The sequence below is a fragment of the Berghia stephanieae genome, chromosome 3 (genome assembly GCF_034508935.2).
Source record: "Berghia stephanieae isolate SIO BIC M18660-M18661 chromosome 3, UCSD_Bste_1.3, whole genome shotgun sequence".
Classification (NCBI taxonomy): domain Eukaryota; kingdom Metazoa; phylum Mollusca; class Gastropoda; order Nudibranchia; family Aeolidiidae; genus Berghia; species Berghia stephanieae.
The window spans coordinates 100114878-100124877 of record NC_088362.1 but is presented as its reverse complement, the minus strand read 5'-3'; positions in this window follow the sequence as shown (position 1 = coordinate 100124877).

Genomic DNA, 10000 nt, shown 5'->3' with positions numbered 1-10000 from the left:
CGCTGTGGTACCTACATGACAAAATAAACACGATAGGTTATATATATATATATATATATATATATATATATATATATAACGCGAGGACGAGAGACGCATGCGCACAACCAACATGACGTTCTCTCTCTAATAACTATGGGTGACGTCCAATCAAGGGACGCTACTCTTCCGCTAATCTCATTCCCTATATTAGTTATGCTGTGCCACGAGTCATGGCAATAACTCTTGGTAATATTTAAACATACTAATAGCGATGTTATATTTCCGGAAAATATCTCGGCCACCCCTAAACGGCCCTGAAACTTGCCACTGCTTCACGAATTCGAAAGACCAAGGAAAGCAAAGGAGCGAATTTCTCTCCTTTCTATTTTTCTTTCTCAATCGAAACACCTTTGTCCTTTCAATGGCATCCTATTGTATCCTGGGGTCCATTGGCAATAGCAAGGCTGAGGGATCTAGCGTACTCGAACAAAACAATTTTATATTCTGGCAAAAGCCTGAAAACGGTCAGACCACAAAACAATAAAAATGTCTCATAACTTGTCTAAAATGTCTCAACCCAAGATTTCAAAGAAGTATCAGGATTGAGACTTTTGGCATAATTGAAGGTACATTTAAGTAATTGATGTTTTGAAATCTAAATTTTTCATGACTAAAATGAGTTAAAATACGTTAAATGTGTATTTCTAGAGTTCGATAGAGATGGCCTATCGACTGGACGCCAGCCACCCGTCTGCCCACTCCACCCGTCCATTCAACACCTGCCTTTATATCAACTACCCTGGACTCAATATATGGTACAATCTGATTGGTCGAGGCTGCCAGAAACACCCGGTTATGGGAGGTCACCGTGTCAACAGACACCGTGTTTGGAGACGCAGACTGGCCATGTCTCTTAGGTCAGAACAATGGGTCGGTTTAAAAAAAAAGAAAAAGAAATGAAAAACCCCGATATATTGTGTTGACATGGCCAAAAATAGCAGATGAAATGAATGGCAATTTAACACGAAATCTTTCTTGGACCAATAAATAGTATTGTCTAAGAAGCTCACAACATTGCCATCCGGAAGTATGACGGACCAGAACACAAAACTATGTGTAACCATGAACGTTTATAGATAGTATGCAGATGACGTCACTCAGGCCTTTGTTATTGTTTTTGCCATCCGCGTTTGTGAGTTGTTCTCACTAAACTGTATCAACCAGACTATAAAAGTTCATGGTTACACAGAGTTTGTGTGTTGGTCCGTTATACTTCCGGATGGCAATGTTGTGAACTCCTTGGCCAAGCGCATTCTATCTATAGTCTGGTTGATACAATTTAGTGAGTATTAGTCATAAACGCGGATGGCAAAAAACAACCAAACAAAACAATAACAAAGACCCTATCTATATGGAAACCTGGGGCATTATGGGATACAACAATCTGAAGTAACATTTGCACTTAATTATCTATACCAGATTATAATAAATAATATGGTTGATTCTTTTGATCCAAACAACAAAACAAACTGCATCTTACTACGAAAGCTACAGCAATTTCTTTAACCCGTCAGAATATGTACAAAAGTGCGCTTTTCGTTCCAATGGAGTCAGTGTAAATAAAATGGCAATATATCACCAATGCCTACATTCTGTCACCGTACTCACCATCTTGAGATGTTAATGGTACTCACCAACTACCATTGTACGGTGTTGTGTCCAAGAGAATACATTTAATTTGATGACTTTTACCGCGTCAAGCGACTGGTGCATTCCTAAAAGCACAATGACACGTTCGTACTCAACAATACAATACGCTTCAACAGTCGTGACGTCACTTCCCTCGCAATGACGCATGGTAACTTAGTAACTGGCTCTAAACTATCTGAACAATGGCGGACGCCCTTATGAATATTTCTCCGACGAGCATAAAAGCGTATCCAGAGGCAAAAAAAAAACAAAAAACGCCATTATAAATCTGATCATGTTTGACTTTTACACATTCTGATCACAAGACATATGAAAAGTTCTAGCCAGCATGAAGAATAAAAGTACAGATTTTCTTTGTTTAGAACCACGATGGTCGCCGTTGCTGGATGACATGACATCAGACTATTGAATCCAATGGCGCGTGGCTCCACACAAACCTGAAGGACATCACAGCTGATACGAGGGCTGAACTCTCTCCCCTTTATCACAGTTTGACCGTGAAAACAATGAATACATTCGGTTTTGTCTAAATTGACCGAATTCGCGCCTTAATGTTGCTGATGACACTGACATCTGGCACTGTCCAGGTTGATCATTAGAAGCCCCTGTAGCAATGCTATCTCTAGATTGCTATGCCTTGTAGTCGCGTGTTACTCACTGGATAATGTTAATACAAACCGCATTCTATAAATATATTAGGTGATTTTTATCTTTATTGACAAGTTGTGTATCAATAAAATGTGTTCATGAACTGACTACAAAGGTGAGTCAGTTCATTAAAATTGAGCTTTTCTATTGAGCTTTTATATAGCGCGATATACACTAAATGTGCTCAAAGCGCTTTACAAGTGGTCCCTGGACAACAGCAACATGACGCCTGTTAGTCGATGTTATGATTTTTTCGGACAGCGACAACGCTGTTAACGGCCAGGTACTCATCTTACACCTGAGTGCGGTGAGAGAATGTGAGTTAAGAACCTTCTCCAAGGACTCAACTATGAGCCGAGCGAGGCTCGAACCCAGGACCTTCCGATCCGAAAGCGAGGGTCATACCACAAGACCACATAGCCGCACAATTAAAATGTAACTCAAATTGTCAATCTGACAGTATGTTGGAGTGAAAAAAATAAAGAAAATTTATTTTATAGCAAAAATTGTAAATTCGATTCAGTTCAAAGCTTTATTTTTAGAGACTTGTCAATAAAAAACTTACATTAACATAGAATTTCAAATTGGATTCAATAGTCTGACGTCACGTCGCCCAGCAACGGTGAGCAGCGTGGTTCTAAACAAAAGAAAATCCGTACTTTTTATTCTTCATGCTGGCTAGAACTTTTCATATGTCATGTGATCAGAATGTGTAAAAGTCAAAACATGATCAGATTTATAATGTTTTTTTTTTTCCTCTGGATACGCTTTTATGATCGTCGGAGAAATATTTTATAAGTGCGTCCGCCAATGTTCCGATAGTTTAGAGCCAGTTACTAAGTTACCATGCGTCATTACGAGGGAAGTGACGTTGCGACGGTTGAAGCGTATTGTCCAGTCGAGGTAGGCAGAGTCTGTTTTTGGGATGATTTTTTCCCCCTTGAATTTTTATGCTTTGTCTGACACTATTTCATACTCAGCTTTTCAGAATGTTATCTTACACTAGCTCTTGCTCTCTAAGTTGTTATTGTTATTTGGATCTTGACAAACTTCGTGTTAAGTTGCATATTTTATTTAAGACAGGCATCAAAATTGTTATCTACGAAGCTTTGAACATGAAAAAAAAATGGAATAGATATTTAAATTGCAAATCTACGTAGCCTACACAGTCGTTCAAAACTGAAGACCACAGGGGAAAAACGACCAAAGTCACATTTTTCAGCTTTTGAGAAAATCAAAATTAAAGTTTGGAAACCCATTTGAAAACGCCACATGATAATATGAATTGAACTGAATGTGAATTACTAAACGTATATATTTTGACCACAAGTCAGATGCATATAAAAAACAAGCTCTTGGTTGATTTTAATACCAAATTATTGTGACATAGAACAGTAAGGGTCTTTCGGACTTTGATCGATTTCTCCCTGTGGCCTTCATATGAATCTGTTGCATGAAATTTTAAAGAATTTGTTGAATTTCAGCGGGAAAGTCTTTGGGAATGACACTTTCTATTCTTTTCTCCATTATTTCATGATAAATAAATAAAATAAAATTCCCTTTATTCATTCCCCAAGGCGAAATTTGTCTTTAGGGTCTATTCCAAGGGAAGACTGGAATAACCCAGGCGTCAGCCGCAGAGCAGAGCCGCAAAGTGAGCTAGGGCGAGGTGACTTGCTCAAGGCCAAACAATGCAGCGACAGGGTGATTGAACTCGGTACCTTTCGGGTACGAAGCAAAGACCGTATCACTGAGCCACGCTGCTGATGGTGATGATGATAACACAATCAATGACCTTTTTCTCACAATCTTTTTTTTTCTGGACATCATGGCGGCATTGTCATTTCCCTTATTCAGTCAAATATTGATCTGGCTGGTAGAAAATTAGGTCAAAATTAGAAAGGCGAATTAGACTAATGAATTTCATAATGGCTAGTTAATTGACTGTTATTTGAGAGAAAAAAAAATTCGAAAGAACAATCTTGCTCCAATTTTCTCCTTTGACTTTTGCGCGCGCATGTTTGTGATTTTGTGATGAGCATGCGTGTGGTTGTGTGTGATGTGTGTGTGTGTGTGTGTGTGTGAGAGAGTGTTTGTATGTGTGCGTGTATGTGCGTTTGGGAGAGAGAGAGAGAGAGAGAGAGAGAGAGAGAGAGAGAGAGAGAGAGCATGAGCTAGAAAGGGAGAGAGATATAGATTGATATATAAGCATATAGATATATAGATAGAATGCGCTTGGCCAAGGAGTTCACAACATTGCCATCCGGAAGTAGAACGGACCAACACACAAACTCTGTGTAACCATGAACTTTTATAGTCTGGTTAATACAGTTTAGTGAGAACAACTCACAAACGCGGATGGCAAAAACAATAACAAAGGCCCGAGTGACGTCATCTGCATACTATCTATAGATAGATAAACAGATAGGAAGGGAAAGTGAAAGTAGATTGTTGTGTTTATCGTGCTTTATCGGCCGATTAAGTACGATAAACACAACAATCCCCTAACACCTTCACTTCCTGATGAGAGCGAATGCTCGAAACAATATTGTAGCAGTTGATTATAAATTTATATAGAGAGATAGATAGACAGATAGATAGAGAGAGAGAGAGAGATAGATAGATAGATAGATAGATAGATAGATAGATAGATAGATAGATAGATAGATAGATAGATAGATAGATAGATAGATAGATAGATAGATAGATAGATAGATAGATAGATATCATTTTTCTAAATTTGATCCATAAAAAATCCAGAATCGTTCTTTGTTTCTTTTGGTTGATTTTATTCTTCTAACATACCTACGTCTAGTCCAACTACTTTGTAAAAATGGTTTTATTAACCTTATGTAAAAGCTGAATGTAGTCTTAATGTTGACCCCTGGCAAATAATTTAACAAGTTTTGCTAATTAACAGATTGCCTTTGTATGAATTTTGAAAATGAATATTATTTAATCATAACCTTACCAATACTCACAATAATAAAATACAAATATGAAGTGATTAACAGTGCCCAGAGTCCATTGGAATGCGTTTAGAATGCATTAAAAAAAAAACCCACTGATGCTTAAGGTGCAATACGATTCAGTAGTCTGATGTCACGCCGCCCGGCAACGGCGGCCATCTTGGTTCTAAACAAAATGAAAAATTATTTTTTTATTTTTCATGCTGGCTAGAACTTTTCATATGCCTTGTGATCAGAATGTATAAAAGTCAAAACATGATCATATTTATGGGTTTATTTCCTCTGGATACGCTTTTATGCTCGCCGGAGAAATATTTCATACGGGCGTCCGCCATTGTTCCGATAGTTTAGAGCCAGTGTTATTAAGTTACCATGCGGCATTAGGAAGGAAGTGATGTTACGACTGTTGAAGAGTATTTGAGATAACCTATTGCTTAGAATACATTTTTACAAAGTGCTTGGAGAGCATTTTAACTTGTAAGTGGTCGGAGCACTATTTGACAAAGTGTTCAAAGCGTAATTTCACCAAATTATGTTTAAAACGCAATTCGACAGAGTCTTTAGACTTGAGAGCAAAGTTTGGCATCGTCACTAATTAATTAATTGAGCTTTTATATAGCGCAATATCCACTAAACGTGCTCAAAGCGCTTTACAAGGGGTCCCTGGTCAACAGCAACATTTAATATGTAGGACGAGACATGACGCCTGTTAGGCGATATTACAATTTTTCGGACAAAGACAACGCTGGTAACGGCCAGGTACTCATTTTACACCTGAGTACGGTGAGAGAATGTGAGTAAAGAGTCTTTTCCAAGGACTCAACTATGCGTCGAGCGAGGCTCGAACCCAGGACCTTCCGATCCGAAAGTGAGTGTCATACCACAAGACCACATAGACTAAAGCACATAATTTTGACAAAAAGCTTACAGCACAGAGTTAAGACCCAGTGCATCTATCTGATTCAAATCGGAATGAACCAAACGAGGAGAGTTACGTTTTAAGTCATAAGTATCGGAATTTTAAAATTAATATTACATTCATGCTTGAGAAACTTCGTTAATCCTACCCAACAGGGAATGAGATTAGCGGAAGAGTAGCGTCCCTTGATTGGACGTCACCCATAGTCTGTGACGTCCCCGGCAGAAAAGTTATTAGAGAGAGAACGTCATGTTGGCTGTGCGCATGCGTCTCTCGTCCTCGCTTCCGGTGAAAGCGGCATGAGACACTTCAAAACCAAATTGACGTTCTCTCTGTAAGGTGACGTCCAATCAAGGGACGCTACTCTTCCGCTAATCTCATTCCCTATAAAAGCATTTGACTCTTACGATTCACTACTATTTAGACAGTATTGTGCTAGTTGACCGAGAACCGAATTTCATTTCTCACACCTTCCCCTTTTTTATTTATTTCTTGTGTTTTGCTATGTGTTTATTTGATAATCCATTTTTTTGTGCTTGTGGGAAAATAGGGAGGGACATTTGACAACAATGGAATGCTTCCCCTCTTTCCTTTCACTGTTATTGTTCTTACTTCCTCTCTCACACGGGAAAACTTTCCATGCCCGAGTTTGAAATAACGATAGGACCTGAGAGATCCCCTTCTATTTCTCACTCACAAAGGCTGGAAAAGTCTCTTCTAGACATTTCTACTAAAGAAGGCACCGACTGTTTGGAGGACGTTCTAGAACGATTTCAGTTCGAAAACTTTAACGAATATTAGCATTGGGTGAGGAATATTCAGTAAGATGGTTAAAAATCAAATTACTCGTGAGAGATGCTTAAAGTGTTGTACACGCCTTCAACAGCATTTTTTTCACTTTTTGTTAGAAATATTTTACTTCAAATACTGATAGGTTAAGATGTCAAAGACAAAAATTCTATGAACTCTCAGGTTTAAGACTTTTGACGTGCAGGTCGACCCTTTAATCAATATGTCCTTGAAGTAAACTTTTTCTGTCGGAAATGTAAAATAAAATTAAATAATTTGATTCGTAAACAATCTCTATTAGGCATTGAATCAAAACTTTAATTTATCACTAGATACATCTAATCGTCTGTTCAAATATTGAACACAATTGAATATAGAAAGCAAAGAGGAAGAATAGAATACGTAACTAAAAACACTTTTTAAATCCACACCAAAAAAAAAAAACAACCCCCCAAAAACAACAATTTTGTGAAGATGCGATACTACGGTTCTTTGAAAAAAAACAAACTCACACCAATTTACGTGTCAGGGTTAAAATGATTCTCTACTTGTCATAATTCCTAAAGCCCATGGAGCCGAAGTTTATCCCGATTTCCCATGGGACAGTAAATGATAGCTGGCAATCTTTTGTACATGATCTATCTTGTGGACGCAACTACCTATCCATTGCTGGGTGGACAAGGAATCAGATTCCTCCCCCTCCCTACCCCCACCCCCATAACTATACTTGTATAACGAAAACGTATCATTTGCATGTAAGTCTTGTGCTCTGTTAATTGAAATGTTTGGCCAATCCAAAAACGTTGGTGAATTTAAAATATTGAGTATTCACTCAAAATCGTTAAATCCACAATTAATGTTGTTTATATAACTTTGAAAAATTGCATCTATGCATGAAAGTCTCACAGAGAATTTAAAGATTTTGAAACCTATAGATAGTATGCGCTTGGCTAAGCAGCTCAAAACATTGCCATCCGGAAGTATAACGGACCAACACACAAAACTGTGTGTATCCATAAACGTTTAAAGTCAGGTTAATACAGTTCAGTGAGCATTACTCATAAACGCGGATGGCAAAAAAACAATACCAAAGACCTGAGTGACGTCATCTTCGAACTATCTATAAGCTGTAAAACGATACGATATGATACGGTATGAAATCTCTATCGGTTCCACTCCCGTAAAGCTGCGAAAAGAAGTCAACTGGATCTATCGATAAGCCATTAAAGTGGGCGGCTATGGAACTTGGAAGTTCACAATCAACCCTGAGAAAGCGGTTATGGAAATGCGGCAAAGAGATCACCAGTGTGGAACCACGTGGTAGGAAAAGGATCCTAGACAACTTTGATGTGGATATCATCCATAAATATATGGAGCTGAGTGAACGTAAACATACAGCCGTCAAAGAAATGGACGTCTGATAATTCGGGTTGAAAATGCCCCCCCCCCCCCCCGGGTTTTGGACGTAGCCATCGTTATGTTATAGCCTGACACTGAAATCCAAAAGGACTGGCAGTTTGACGTCATTATTTCGTTTTTGCACCGCCTAGTGAGTTGTCGTTAGTAGTGCTCATGGAAACAAGTGGTCCCATTGGTTGAACTATTGAATACAACTCACGATTTGTTTTCTTTTGTGGCCAATGACTGGCATTTTGATGTCATTTTTTGGTCAGTATCAGGCCATAACTTTACGAAGGCCACGGTTTTGGACTAAGGATCATTGTTGTTCTTGCATGTGGTGAAGATACGAAATACGAGTATTTAGAAAAATGCCATGCCATTTTTTCTTACATGCATCTGGAAGGGTCAATGCAGAGGTGTTTGAAGTCTGGAAAAAGAGCCGCTTGTAACCTTCCTAGAAGCACCCGGCTATATTGTCGAATAATTGTAGGAGACTGCTGTGTTATAAGAATTTTATATTTGTCTCCGTGGGTAAATTTTATATGGGATAACTTTAACAAATGTTTTGTGGTTAATTTGATCTAACTGTGGACAATATTGTATAACTGTATAAGGACTTCGCGAAGTCCCAGGTATGAGAGTTTTTACTACCAAGATGAGGGTCGATCAATATAATTTGAAGGCCGAGTTTTCTGGCCAAATTTTTAAATACTAGTTTTTCAAGAATACGGCGGTGAACAGGTCAAAGACATATTATTTCCCATTCACTCTGTATATTGATATGATTTAATAATATTATGTCAACAATTCCCTAACCTGAAATGCTGGTTGTTTGTTTTTGTTTTTAAGGGTTTTACGGCGCTTGCAACACATTAAGGTCATATCAGCGCCAGTAAAATGGAAGAAAATGGGATAGTAAAAAGTTCTAGAATTACAATTATAAAGCATCCAAGAATAAGGCAGACTAAGGGGAATTGGTTCAAATAGGGAAAAGACGTAGATTCCAAGAGCACACTATCAGTGTACTTAGTTTGAGATCACTTAAAAATCTCATCAAGACACAATCACAGGTCCCCACGAAGAGGAACACACTCAAATGTTTACAAATCATATATAATACATAAACCAAACATAATACAGTGCATAACAGAGAGATGATTTACAATGAAAAAATTTCATCTCCTAAAACCTGAAATGCAATCAGAAAAGGTTTTCTGGTCAATAAAGTGTTCTTTCCACTTTGGCATAGACTGATGTAGTTAAAGAACACAATTGTTTCCAAAACAGGATAAGGAACAAAATGTTGTCATGGCTTAAAATATGGTCAGAGATAAAAGTGTTTCACTTTGTGTTTTGACATAATTTTTTAAATATTTTGGCCAGAAAACATTTTACTTCAATTATTATTAATTTGAAATGACAATCAAATGTGACCCCTCGTCTCAAAACGGTATTATGTCGGGATGGACCAGATACTAAAAAGTCAAATTATAGTTAAAATGGTCAAAAATATGAAACGTTGGTATTTAGCACAGTAAAATATAATATTCCTTCTCCTCTATAAAGCATATAAACTCAACTT